The 11,848-nt window shown below is 39.4% G+C and overlaps 1 long non-coding RNA gene across 1 annotated transcript; it reads left to right on the forward strand.

Moving 5' to 3' along the window:
* Positions 1 to 687: 687 nt before the first annotated feature.
* On the forward strand, positions 688 to 11,765 carry LOC104912307. Its single transcript, XR_794582.3, has 4 exons — positions 688 to 1,015; positions 1,901 to 2,013; positions 3,220 to 3,345; positions 9,136 to 11,765. It is a non-coding gene; the product is annotated as an uncharacterized LOC104912307 (long non-coding RNA).
* Positions 11,766 to 11,848: the final 83 nt, after the last annotated feature.

An 11,848-nucleotide genomic window follows, 5' to 3' on the forward strand; every position in this document is an offset into this window, starting at 1 on the left:
AGATGGAAAAAAAAAAACAAAAAAAAAACCCACACCATTCATCATAATTCTTTGGTATTGCTATTATGGCCAGGAGAAAAGAGGGCTTCTGCTAGTTCATGTACAAGTCAAAAGAAAGGCATATTCCTTTCCCCACAGGATCCCAAACGGAAGAGTTGGTGGATGGATAAGATAAAAATGGGTATAGATCGTGAGAGACAGGCTGACAAAAAAAAAAAAAAAAAAGTGTGCATAGTTTTTCACTAATCTAGAGTAGTAATTGTACTTTGCTTACGTGTCTGATCATGCTTAGGTGCTGATTTTCTTTCTATGTAACCAAAGCGGTGACTTTCATGATAATAATCTGAAGGAGGTTGTGGTAGGTGACTGTTTTTTTTTGTTGTTGTTTTTTGTTTGCATTTTTTTTTTAATGCAGAATGTTTTTTACCAGGTCAACAGACCAATTTCTCTCCATTGTTCACAAAACTATACAGTATTTTTTTTTCCTTCCCACTGTGCCTTGAAAAAACTTTTTGGCTTCAGTTCATGTGTGAAACCTTTTGCACAACAAAAGTGGTTTCTTGTGGCCAGTAAGACTAAATGTTCTGAGCATTCCAGGAAGCATATAAATAGACTGATACTCTTCCTAAGGTTATGGAGCATTATTTCTCCCTTTTTTCTTTATTTCTCTTCCTGTCTTACTCCCCTACCTTCAGTTATGCTCTCTATATCTAGGCAAAGATCAGAGTGCAGTGTTTGAAAATCCTGACTATCATTTTCCATTTTACTTGGGTTTGCCTTAGTTACATTTTCTGAATAGAAATTGTTCAAGTAAATGCAGCACAGTAAATTATCTTAAATTACTTCTTACAGTCCAGACTAGTATTATAACATGAAAATTGTTACTTGGAGTCTCCCACGCCCCTGACTGCTGCAGACCTATGTCTCCAGGCTGGGAAGAAATGGATCACAGTACTTACCCAGCAGAGCCTGCAAGCCAATCCAGCACGTGGAAAGTGGAGTTCGCATAAAGGAGGTCTCTTATCCTTTCCTCTCAATCCTGGTAGAGACAGCAAAGCTGTCACAATGGTCAAATATAATTAAAATGGTGATCTACCACTGAAGGCCAATGTCTATGCAGAAACCAGATGAGAAATTATTCAAGCCAAAAACATTAAATCTCAGCTCATCTGTGGTTATCATAAAACAGCCTTCCTGTCTCTTTGAACTGTGATGAATTTGAATGTGTGTTAATAGGACATATATGTTGGGCATCAACATCGTCTTCTGTTGAACAAAGGTAAACATTGCATTTGTCTCTGTAAAACATACTTCAGAAGTTGGGAAGAAAGTGGAGATTCATTATTTTTGCAGTTGTAGAAGACATTCAGCAGCTGTGTTTATACTGGCAGACAATTTGGATATTAGGTGGCAGGACAGAGAACTGCAGATGCACAATATCGTGCAGACATTGTGCACTTACAGCACATTTTCAGGGAAACATGTTATTTTATATTTCCCGTGGTGTCATTAATCACGTTTCATGATGTATCTCACTATTTCAAATCATTCCCCTAGATTCATTCATTTTTTGGCTTGTTTATATAATAGTTATTGAACTCTATTTCAACAAATTCCATCTTAACTATAGATAATAAAGTTCCTTTTGCTTCAGGGGAGAAAATTAAGGTGGCCCTGTGCTGATTTCAGAGACTACTAGCACGTTTGCTACATCGGGAAGATATTTTGTTTGCCTTTGGTCAGAAAAATGTTCATGCTGTTCTTTGCAATTTAGAAATTAAACTTATTTCCTGAAAGTAAAAATACGATTCTTATCTTGAACTGTGAAGGAAAACAGCTGCACTTTACTCTATTCTTGAAGTTCTCTAATCTCTCTGGAGGCTTTGTTTTGGTTTTACAGGTGAATCCCTTAGACTGCAGCAGTGATGATGGCTCATCCTTGGCAGAAACATGCTGAGAAGCAGTTGGGAGCTGCAGCCTGAGGAACTTTAGGGTGTAAGAAGTGCCTTTGAGGTGAGGCAAAACCTCTGTTTTTTAGCATTACTTTTACATTCAGATAACGGCAATAAATGCTCACAAGTACATTTTGGCATGGATGTGCTACAGAATGAGAGGTGCAATCCAGCTTACCCTGGAAGTGTCCCCTGGTGGCAGTGCGCTCCTCCTGCAGCTCTCAGCTCCCAGTTCTGATACATCTCTGGCTGGGGGAAGACAGTATCTGTTTCCATTACAGCTGACCTTGCTGTGCTGGAGAGGAGCTGGTAAGGGACACAAGATAGGTGTCAAAACCTTTGGTTTCTCCTGGTAGAAGGACTCACTGTGCCCGGGGCTGTATAGGAGGTGGGCAGCACCCTGCAGGACTCAGCTGGAAGCGACAGCCCTGCCAGTCACTGCTGCTCATGACTTTCTGTTGGTAAACAAAGAGGAGGAATTCAATGGATCTGTAAAGAGAAGCAAACCCAAAGAACTCATGAGGAATTAATGGCTGTGTGCAGGGGATGGCTTACCCAAGATGGCATGATCAGCAGATTGCTTGCAGAAACCACGAGCCCTGCCCAGTGCCCCTTCTCATGACTGGGTTAGAATGCTAAATATAACCAGGCTGTATTTTTCTTAGGGATAAATGAAAAGCAGAGAGAAAATTGAACTCTGTTTATATTATGTATGGCTTAGCCACACCTAAGGAAATGCAACCTACTTTCACCCATTTTGTTTTAGAAGATTGCTGTGAGGAGGTTCTGTCCACTACATTGAAAGTGGCAAAGCAGTGTGCTCTGGAAAGTACTGTTCCTGAGATACTGCAACTGTGTGGGAGGGCAGGTCCCAAGCATGTGAGCTGGGGCTGAGGTGATTTGAGGCTGCATTCAGAGCTCTTCAGAATACTGAAGTCTCCAAAAGAGATTTATTCTCAGAAGATCATGGGGTTTGGATTGGGGACGAGAGGACTCTGGTGATCATATTTTTATTTCTAGAAACTAATAATATACATTCTCAAAGATTGAGTGGCCTATGAAAATACACTGGAAGCTGGTGGCTGGAAAATTAATACAATTCTGGGGAACCTGATAGAAGTGCATTAGTCTAAAAGTCATTTATACAAAGAAAATAAGATGTCACTATTGTTCATGCTTTTTTGAACCCCATAGTTTTGCCTTCTCTAAAATGCTTATTCTTTCCCTTGATGCTTTCTACATCCCTCTCTCTTTCCCTGGCACCCAGGTAGAGCTCTCTCACATGGTGATGGCTATACATCTAATGCTGATCCCAACTTGGTGGAATCTGTCTCCAAGTAAATAAGACTGGCAGCAAGGCTGGGAGTGCAATCACCTGTTGGCATAATCCCTGGTATGAATTTTCTTGTACACAGTGTAATTTAGTAAGGTGTTAAATGACCGCTAAATGAATAGTACAAGTGTAAATAAAACAGATTAATGAATTAACCATTAAAAACTCTGTCAATATGAGATGTAATTCCCACTGCCTTCAGATATAGATCTCTTTTCTTGATCCTTTTTCTTTCTCTTACTTTCTAACCTTCATACTTAGAAAGCACATATCTTTGTACTGCAGATAGCTCAACAGAGCAATCAGCAGCATGTTTCTATTGTCCCTGGCCTTCAGTGTGGTCACTGGTGCTAAGCCATCACTGTTATACAGCTGAGCAGCTTAGGAGGGCTGTTCAGGGAAAATGAACAGGTCAGCCTGTCTCCCTTGCTGTGTCTTTGCCAACCCCAGTCCCACTAGCTCCCCTTCTGCTGCAGAGCTGCTGCTGGCAATGCTTGTTGACAGAGATACAGTAGGCTGAGCACGTGGGGCACTAATGTCACGTGGAGGCAGCTGCTCTGCTGCCAGCCATGCAGGCATCCTTCATTTTGGAGGACACTGGGATGTGCCATCAGAGAGGCATTCCCTTCCCTGTGTGGGTAGCTCAGGCAAGTCATCATGCCTCTCAAAAACAGAGTAAATTAAATTTCTTACAGTACCTAACTGAATGATCTCCACACCTGGAATCATTTAGATTCTAGCATTGCTAGGCATGTGTTTTATTTATCCTTTTAAAATAAATCTAGGAAGTGGTTAGGTTAATGCATACAACCTTAGCCTAAAGGATAAACAGCCAAGCCAATAAATAGAACGTTCAGGCTCCTGCCTATTCCTGTCTATACATGCAATCACCTATAGCACCTGTATCCTCTCTAGTAGATGTTTTATGACCAACGCATTAAACTGCAGAGAAAGAGAAATGTTGGTCAAGTGCAATGTATTTAAGTGAATTTTCCCCTAGGAACCAAAACATTTAGCTGATGAGTGTCAGTTTGTGACAAACATGTTTTTCTTTCTTATTGTGGAATTGAAATATTGTATTTGTCTAGTTGTTTGAAATTAATTAATGTGGATTCGTGGCTTAATACAAGGGACTTTCTGTGCTTAGAGTGCTTAGGGGAAAGGTGGGAGAGAAGGAACAAAGAGAGCAGCTTCAGTATCCCTGTCCATGTCAGCTATTCTCACATGGCTTGGTTGCCAAAAGTCTCCAAGAAGATACTGCAGCGATGGTGCCCAAGAGGTGGTCAGCCTAAAGAAACAGGCTGGCAACCATAACACTGCAGGAGCTACGTACTGCAAAGAGCCAGAGCAAATGCCTACTTTGGCCCCATAGCTATTGATTTCCCTTTAATGCCATTTAGTCAGATAAAAAAACTTCAAATGCCTACTGCCAGCCACTTCAAGGCTTATCTGAGCAGCAGACAAATTAGAAACAATTGTGTTTCTTTCCCTGTCCCATGCAAATGCAAACTATCAAGAGAGGATAAGGAGGAGATAGAGTTGTAGCTCTGGTCTTTTTTACATGAACTAAGATATCAGTCCTGGAATAATAAAGAGGAACCTTTCCTTCCTCTTCCCTGAAGACACAAATATTTTCTTTTTGTGTGATTCTCTCAGAACAGCACATGGACCCTGTCGTTTTGTATGCTTGAAAGGAACAGAAACAAAAATGTGAATTTTGCACTTAACAAAAAATCAAAGTGTATCTTCTGACAGATATTCTAGTTGTGAGATGTGAAATTGTATATATTCATTACTTCATAATAGGGCACAAATAGGCTCTTTGGTACTTTTCATCCAGAGTTCAGAAAGTGACAGTGATGCTGTATTGCTGAAATTACAATGCTTATCACTCCAATCTGCTGCTGTTATTTCCATAAGTAACTCCTGTATGTACAGAGATGTATATGTAACCTCTAGTGAGTAAGATGGCAGGACCAGTCCCTCTTCATAGTCAAAAGAAATCACGGAATGTGTTATTTTTTAATTAGCTTCTGGGGATGTGACCCAAATATCTTCAATTGCAAGTTACATATAATATCTGTTATTTCACAGTGTGCAATATAAAGGAATCAGTATAAAATGACTTTTAGTAGTTTAGAGGAATGCTACTAGGTCTAATAGAGAATGATTGAAGGTGATAAATTTGATAGAAGCTGAATTTTGAGCGCTCCAGTGACCCAGATGTGAGTAAAGCAGAAGGAACCCCGCAGGACAGCCATTCGGCCATTTTCCCCTCACCCTCTGTGAGCTGCCTCCATGGAGGCCAAGGGAGAAGCAGGCAGTGGAAAGGGAACTGTGGTTAAGGCTGTGGCTTTGGCGACCGTCTGACTGGATTCATTTTCTGTCCCTGCCTGAGAAAGTCATTTAGGGGACTTCTGTGGCACAGTGCCATTCTGCATTTAGTCTGGCTACTAAAAGCAGCTCTGCTCACTGCGAGTAGCAGCACATAGCTTCTTTGACAGCCTCTGCATCCTCTGTCTGGGAAATGGGAGGCATAACATCTCCTTTCCATCGCCCTGCTTGTGTGCAATCTTCTATCCAAGCATATTGCTAGTAACAGCAGACCGAGCTCATGGGTCCAATCTTTGGCACCTCTTGGCAGTGCTTGATTTTGATCCATGAACAAATGGCACTGGAGTTATTCTTTTGTGGTTGACAGAGGCAGTAAGTGTGCTCTTAGTTTGCTCATGGACGATGACTTGTGCTCACCTGTGGAGTGAGTGAGCTGTTCATCCACCAATTAGACTCACACCTGATTGGAATGTGCTGGGACTTTCAGAATCCCTTTCGTGACAATGATCAGATCCCTGTATGTGCTGTAACCTTCTAAAATGAAACAGCATCCAGCAAGTTTTCTTGCTATCTAGTCATAATGGGTAGAACAAAGACTTGCCTTGATTAATATATAAAATTCAATTTAATATTAATTCTGTTGTAATATTTAATTCCAGAAGCAAATATTAATGCATTATTTGAAATTATTTCAGCTATTTTTATTAAACATATTAGAACAACTATAAAGCACTAATCTTTAAATTTCCATCACCTGTCCTTAAAAACTGATAATTTATTGCTGGATATTACTTTGTTATGAAACTTGTGCTCACGTATTCCAAACTGAATCATCTTCATGCCCCTAGCAGCACAGCTGGTAGAAAACTATTAAATATTTTTTTATCAATCAGATCCACTACACTAATGAGATCTATCTAACCCAGCCATGAAAAGGCCTGCTCAGAGTGTAGGTAGAGATCTATTTTCCCACCCAGGCAGTAACTGATGAAACATCTGAACCTGTTACTCCAGATGAACTGGGAAACCCCTTTTAAAAAAAAATAAAATAAAACCTGGATATGTTTAAACATGCCCAGTGCAAATACTCGAAGTGCAATGCAAATGCTGGGACAAAAATTAGCAGTTGGGCTGTTTTCCCCATCGTCCTGGTTTTGAACACCTACTAAGTAAAAGTATTGTCATATGTACAAAATGCAATGCATATGTCTCTGCAAGACAAAACAAACAAATTCCCTTTAACCCTCTGGAGGAAACATTTACAATTCTGGACTCGATAAAGCTGGAAGTATTGCCCTTTCATCTTTTCAAGCTATGAGGTTCTGTCCTCTATGTTGGTGCTTATGATTTTATTTTTCTTAAGTACTGAGTGGGACTTACAGGAAGGAAACTGAGACAGATGGGAGTAAGCAAGAAGGAACATGACTCTAGGGTTGACTGTTTAAGGCATTCACCTGCAGAGAGTAAAGGAAGGAGAAGAAAACGGTTATATTCTGGTCTCCCTTTCAGAGAATATCTGTCTTTTATCATAAGATACTGCTAGATAAAAACAGAAAAATTTAAAATCTTTAAACTTAAAAATAGAGCTGGTAGTGAGAGGTATGTGGCGTGGTCACATTAAGTCTCCTTGGCTAATTTTCATCTTATCTGACTTACTAATTAAGATTTATCTGTTTAAATCTTTGCAGCTTCTGCTTTATCAGCATTCAAAATACTTCATTGGGATCTTCAAAAACTGCACAGATTCATGACAGAATGCAGTCTCCATGGACTTCCATGTGTAATCAACTTCCAGTTATTTAACTATCATCTTTGCAATCACATCCTTTAGCAATACACACAGCAAATCGCAGCTCCGTTTAATAAAATTAAATCAATTCTAAAGTCCCTTAAAACAAGTATCATACATTTCTTAAAAAAAAAGAATATGCCTAAATAATGTAATTATTGTGAATGTCTAATTCTGGATAAAGGACAGAACTTACAATACATATTTTAAAATACAACAATAAAAAGTTCATTGAAATAGTTTTACAACACTCCCGTTATTCTTTTCCTTCTAATTTAATTATAGGCCCTCAAACACCAAACCTCATATAAGTTAGAGTTTAAACATGCCTTTAATATCAAAAACAGAAAGAGCCTAGTGTTTTTATCCAACATCCAAGCACCAAACAGTCCTTTAGTGGCCTACAAAAACCTGAGGTTTTTTTCCATAGCAAGAAGTATGATTATTTTGTCATTATCTCAGTTTGATGTAATAGGTTTATCTCATTGTTGAAAGCCTCGCAAAGACATTCATGAGACAGTGTTCACACTGCAAACTACGAAGTTCTTGATAGAGTCTTCCCAATCTGCTTGCAGGTACTTGTACCTGTTTTACCTTTCTTTCTCACTCTGGAGACGCTTTGATTAGATGCCACATCTCTGGTCAATCGTAGTGCTCAGCCAGAATCTGCCCTTTGTTTTTTGTTTTCTGTGTGTTTTGTTTTTTCCTGAAACAAAAATGTTAGCATTTTGCATTAGCCTCTTAGTAGGCCAACTGCTTGTGTGAGAGACATGCTGAAGAGCTGGGTCTGTCCAGGGTTAAGGATGGGGAGATAAAGCATCAGAGAACAAGAGAGGTCAGGAGTCTGAAACAATATGTTCCAAGGAGGCACAAAGGGCAGGGCTGAGTGAAGGGGTGCATGGTGTCCTGGGTACTGCCTCATTAACACTAATGACATGAAAACATCTTAGACAAAACATAAGCTCCCCATCCATGTTTCCATCAGCCGGGTAGAATTTTGCCTTAGGGCAGCACCAACGTGCTCCCCCATTGTGGCAGACACAGCTGGCATGCATGGGGAGGGGTGGTGGTTGAGCCTCTGCCTTGCCTATCTGACAGCCAGTGATCCCAGCATGACAGATCTTGACTTTCCCTTCTCTGCTATCTATCCTCTGCCATTAACTATTCATGCAGCCTCCCAATTAGTCTGTGGAAGATAAGAGCATTAATTGACAAAGTCATATTCCTTAGCATCTGACAAAAACGATGTTACTCTTTCATTTTTCAGGTAGGTCTTCAGCATTTTATGCTGTGCATTATTTCTTCTGTGTTGAAAATAGTAAGAATGGATAAGCAATTACTGTACTGCTGATCTGGATTTTAAGTTGTTCTTTTTGATTTAGAAGCTTTATTTCAGGATTTTAAAACATTTACCTTAATTTTCTGTTTTGTGGTATTTCCCCACTAAGATATCGTTCAGCTGATGTAACATGCTTTAATACCTTAGCAGGATCAAACAGGCAACTCCTAGCTTTACTCGTGATGATTAAGGATGGGAGTCATGCTGTGAAAGAGTGACTAAGTGCTGTTATTGAGAGCTGACAGTTTTCCTGGAAGATGGGTCTGATAAATCCCTAGCAAGCATTTCAGTAAAATGATCCAATTTTAGAAGATTAGTATATTTTCCTAAATACATAAATATAAAAGCTTTTCTAAAAGTGCTCATGTCCACTGGATTCTTCTTAAAGGAATTCTAAAAAGGGAAACTCAGAAATGCCTACCTGACTGTCCCAGAGAACTGCCATCCAAAGGAGCAGCCTACAGCAGCACAAGCATTTCATCTTCCAGATTTGTGGAGACGTGGGATTTGTTGATGCTGAAGGGAGGAGGAAGTCAAGGGAGAAAAAAAGAATTCTGGGAGGTAAGCAGCAGACAACATTTTTCCTAGACAAGTTGATTCTAGATGAAGCCTCAAGTTTGTCTTACTCGTGTAATTACTGTAGCCATTATAGCTAATAGGCTTTATGATCTTGGAGAACCATCTCACTTGTGTAAATTAATCGCACAATATTTTGCAGTTGTTTTGCTGATATAGGTTAATGGACCTTTAGTAGGATATAGGTATAACTAATACAAATGAGAGTTACAGTGTAATTGTGTAGTGGATAGCCACAGACCTTATGAAACTATAAGAAAACAGAAATGCTTTCAATAGAAATGAAGTGTCTTATATGATTTTAAATATTTGCAATTTGTTATTATTTGTAGCCATAAAAATGCTTTGCCTAAAACAAGCCATTTGGAACTCATCTTTCTGTGTCTGACTGGAAGTTTAGCTGTGGTCTTCTGCTGAGAGAGGATTTGGTCCTTCATTTCCCATCCCTCCCCCCCAATCCTTTTCACATCTGCAGAGGGACTTATATCAAGAAAATGAAACTCTCTCCCATATAGCAAATTTAGTCAGGGCCAGCTGGTGGCCACATCTCGAACTCAGCATTTGAGATGCTTCCACTGAGCCTGCATCTTTTACTGGGGAAGGCAAGAGCAGTTCAGGAAAAGTTTCCAGGCTATGTTCTAGGAAGAGAAAGGGATGGCTTCCTACCCCGAGCACAAAGGTGAGAGCAGGGATATAGCCCCACCCTGATCTGTGCCTGCTACTCTTCAGAGGGTGATCAGGAAATTGCCCTCAATCCCAGCTGGCCACTGAGTGGAATTATCCGTTGGGGCTGCTAAGTGTAGACTGCCCAAACTCACCTTTTCTAATCGTCCCACTCCAATCCTTATCTATATTTTTAAAATAAGAAAAAGACAAGTAAACAAACAAGGTGTAATTATATCTGGAGGTTATTCCAATAGGATATTCTCAAAAGATCTTCTCTTTTTTGTTTTGAATAATGGAGAAAGTTATGACTTAATTGCTTATTCCAACAGTAGGCTATGTTCTGTGCTGAATGCCCCATTTTAGCAATAGCTCCTGTTTAACTCAGTACTACTGGCTGTTAAAAGCTGATTTAAAAGTTAAAAGGAACAAACTAGTTTATTGCTTTGGCCTCAAGTAATCAAAGCAACTGAAAATTCATAATGAAAAAAAGACATTTGTGTTTGTCCTCCATACTAATACAACTGAATTAATGGTGTCCATCCTTTTTAACCCCCACCTGTTTTTTTCTGACCAATATAATTTTCTTTATATTTTCCACAGTGTTCTGTTGTACCAAAAATATTCTTTCAAGTGGTGTTTGTTATTCCAACTCTAGGCAAAGTCATATAGTTCTGAAGATTCATTCTGCAGCAGGACAGCTTTGTTTCAGGCTGCCCTTTGAAAAATATTGTAATGCTTGCAAGTTCTGGGCCCTGAATGTTTCCATTTTCCTGCTAAGCGCTGCACACAATTCCAGAGATGTTTGGAGTTCTTGGGCACTGGAATTTCATCACTCTAAGTTCTGCCTCTCTTGCCACATTTTAAAGTTGCAAAATAACTCCTTGTATGAAACATAATATTCAGTTTGATCTGTGTTCCTTTTACTCAACTTAAGGAATCCTAAATCTGCTTTTTCTTTTTATCCTATCATTCTGTTCATTATGTTGCTGTGTATATAACTGACTCATCAGTTCTCCTGATCTGAACTGTACTCTTTAATATGAGCATTTATATCTGCATGAGAAATATTTTGAAAACTGTCTGAAAACACAGAAGCACAGTAGCTCTAGAAAAATAATTTTAGGAGATCCGAAAAAGATTTCAAGAAGCAAAGCAGCTGCTTTTGCATTTTATTTTTCTGAAACCTCTTAGTCTTTGGGCTTGGAAATTTATGCTGCATTTGAGATATCTTTTGGGGAGAAACAGCATGTGTAATGGTGACAGAATCAGTGCCAGATTTAAAAATAACCCCAGCAGCAGCAGAATGCTGTCCCTTGCAATTCATCTCCCTGCTCCAGCATTCCTTGTATAATTTCAGTTATCATCTTTCACAATTAAATAGTTATAAAATGAATTTTAAGAGAACTTAATGTGATTCTGAGTGCACCAAAAACCATGTGGTGTATATCACACACACTGCTTGCTGAACTAAGGAGAGAAATTATCAAGTTAGTTATGTGGAAGCTTTCCACAGTCTCCTTACGTGACCTTGTGCAAGGCCATGAATGTTTGAGGTCAGAAGGAGCATAAATATTCATTTCTGCATGACTCATTCTGAATACTCCACTAGACAAATTTTAAAATAATTCTAGTTAACCAGCACTGAAAGCATTTTGGACATCGAACATTAATGTTCTACATGTTGGTTTGGCAAAAGAGTCTTTTCCAGCGTTTTTCTACTGGAAAACAAAAGCTTTGATCAGACTGCCCCCTGCAGAAAGCACAGCAGTGCTGTTTTAATGCTATGGTGTATTGTCAGAGATAAGGAGGGCTCGGAGCAAACACGTCACAACACTGAATTTGCCATAAAGCTTCCAAAA

Source organism: Meleagris gallopavo, chromosome 10 (genome assembly GCF_000146605.3).
Source record: "Meleagris gallopavo isolate NT-WF06-2002-E0010 breed Aviagen turkey brand Nicholas breeding stock chromosome 10, Turkey_5.1, whole genome shotgun sequence".
NCBI lineage: Eukaryota > Metazoa > Chordata > Aves > Galliformes > Phasianidae > Meleagris > Meleagris gallopavo.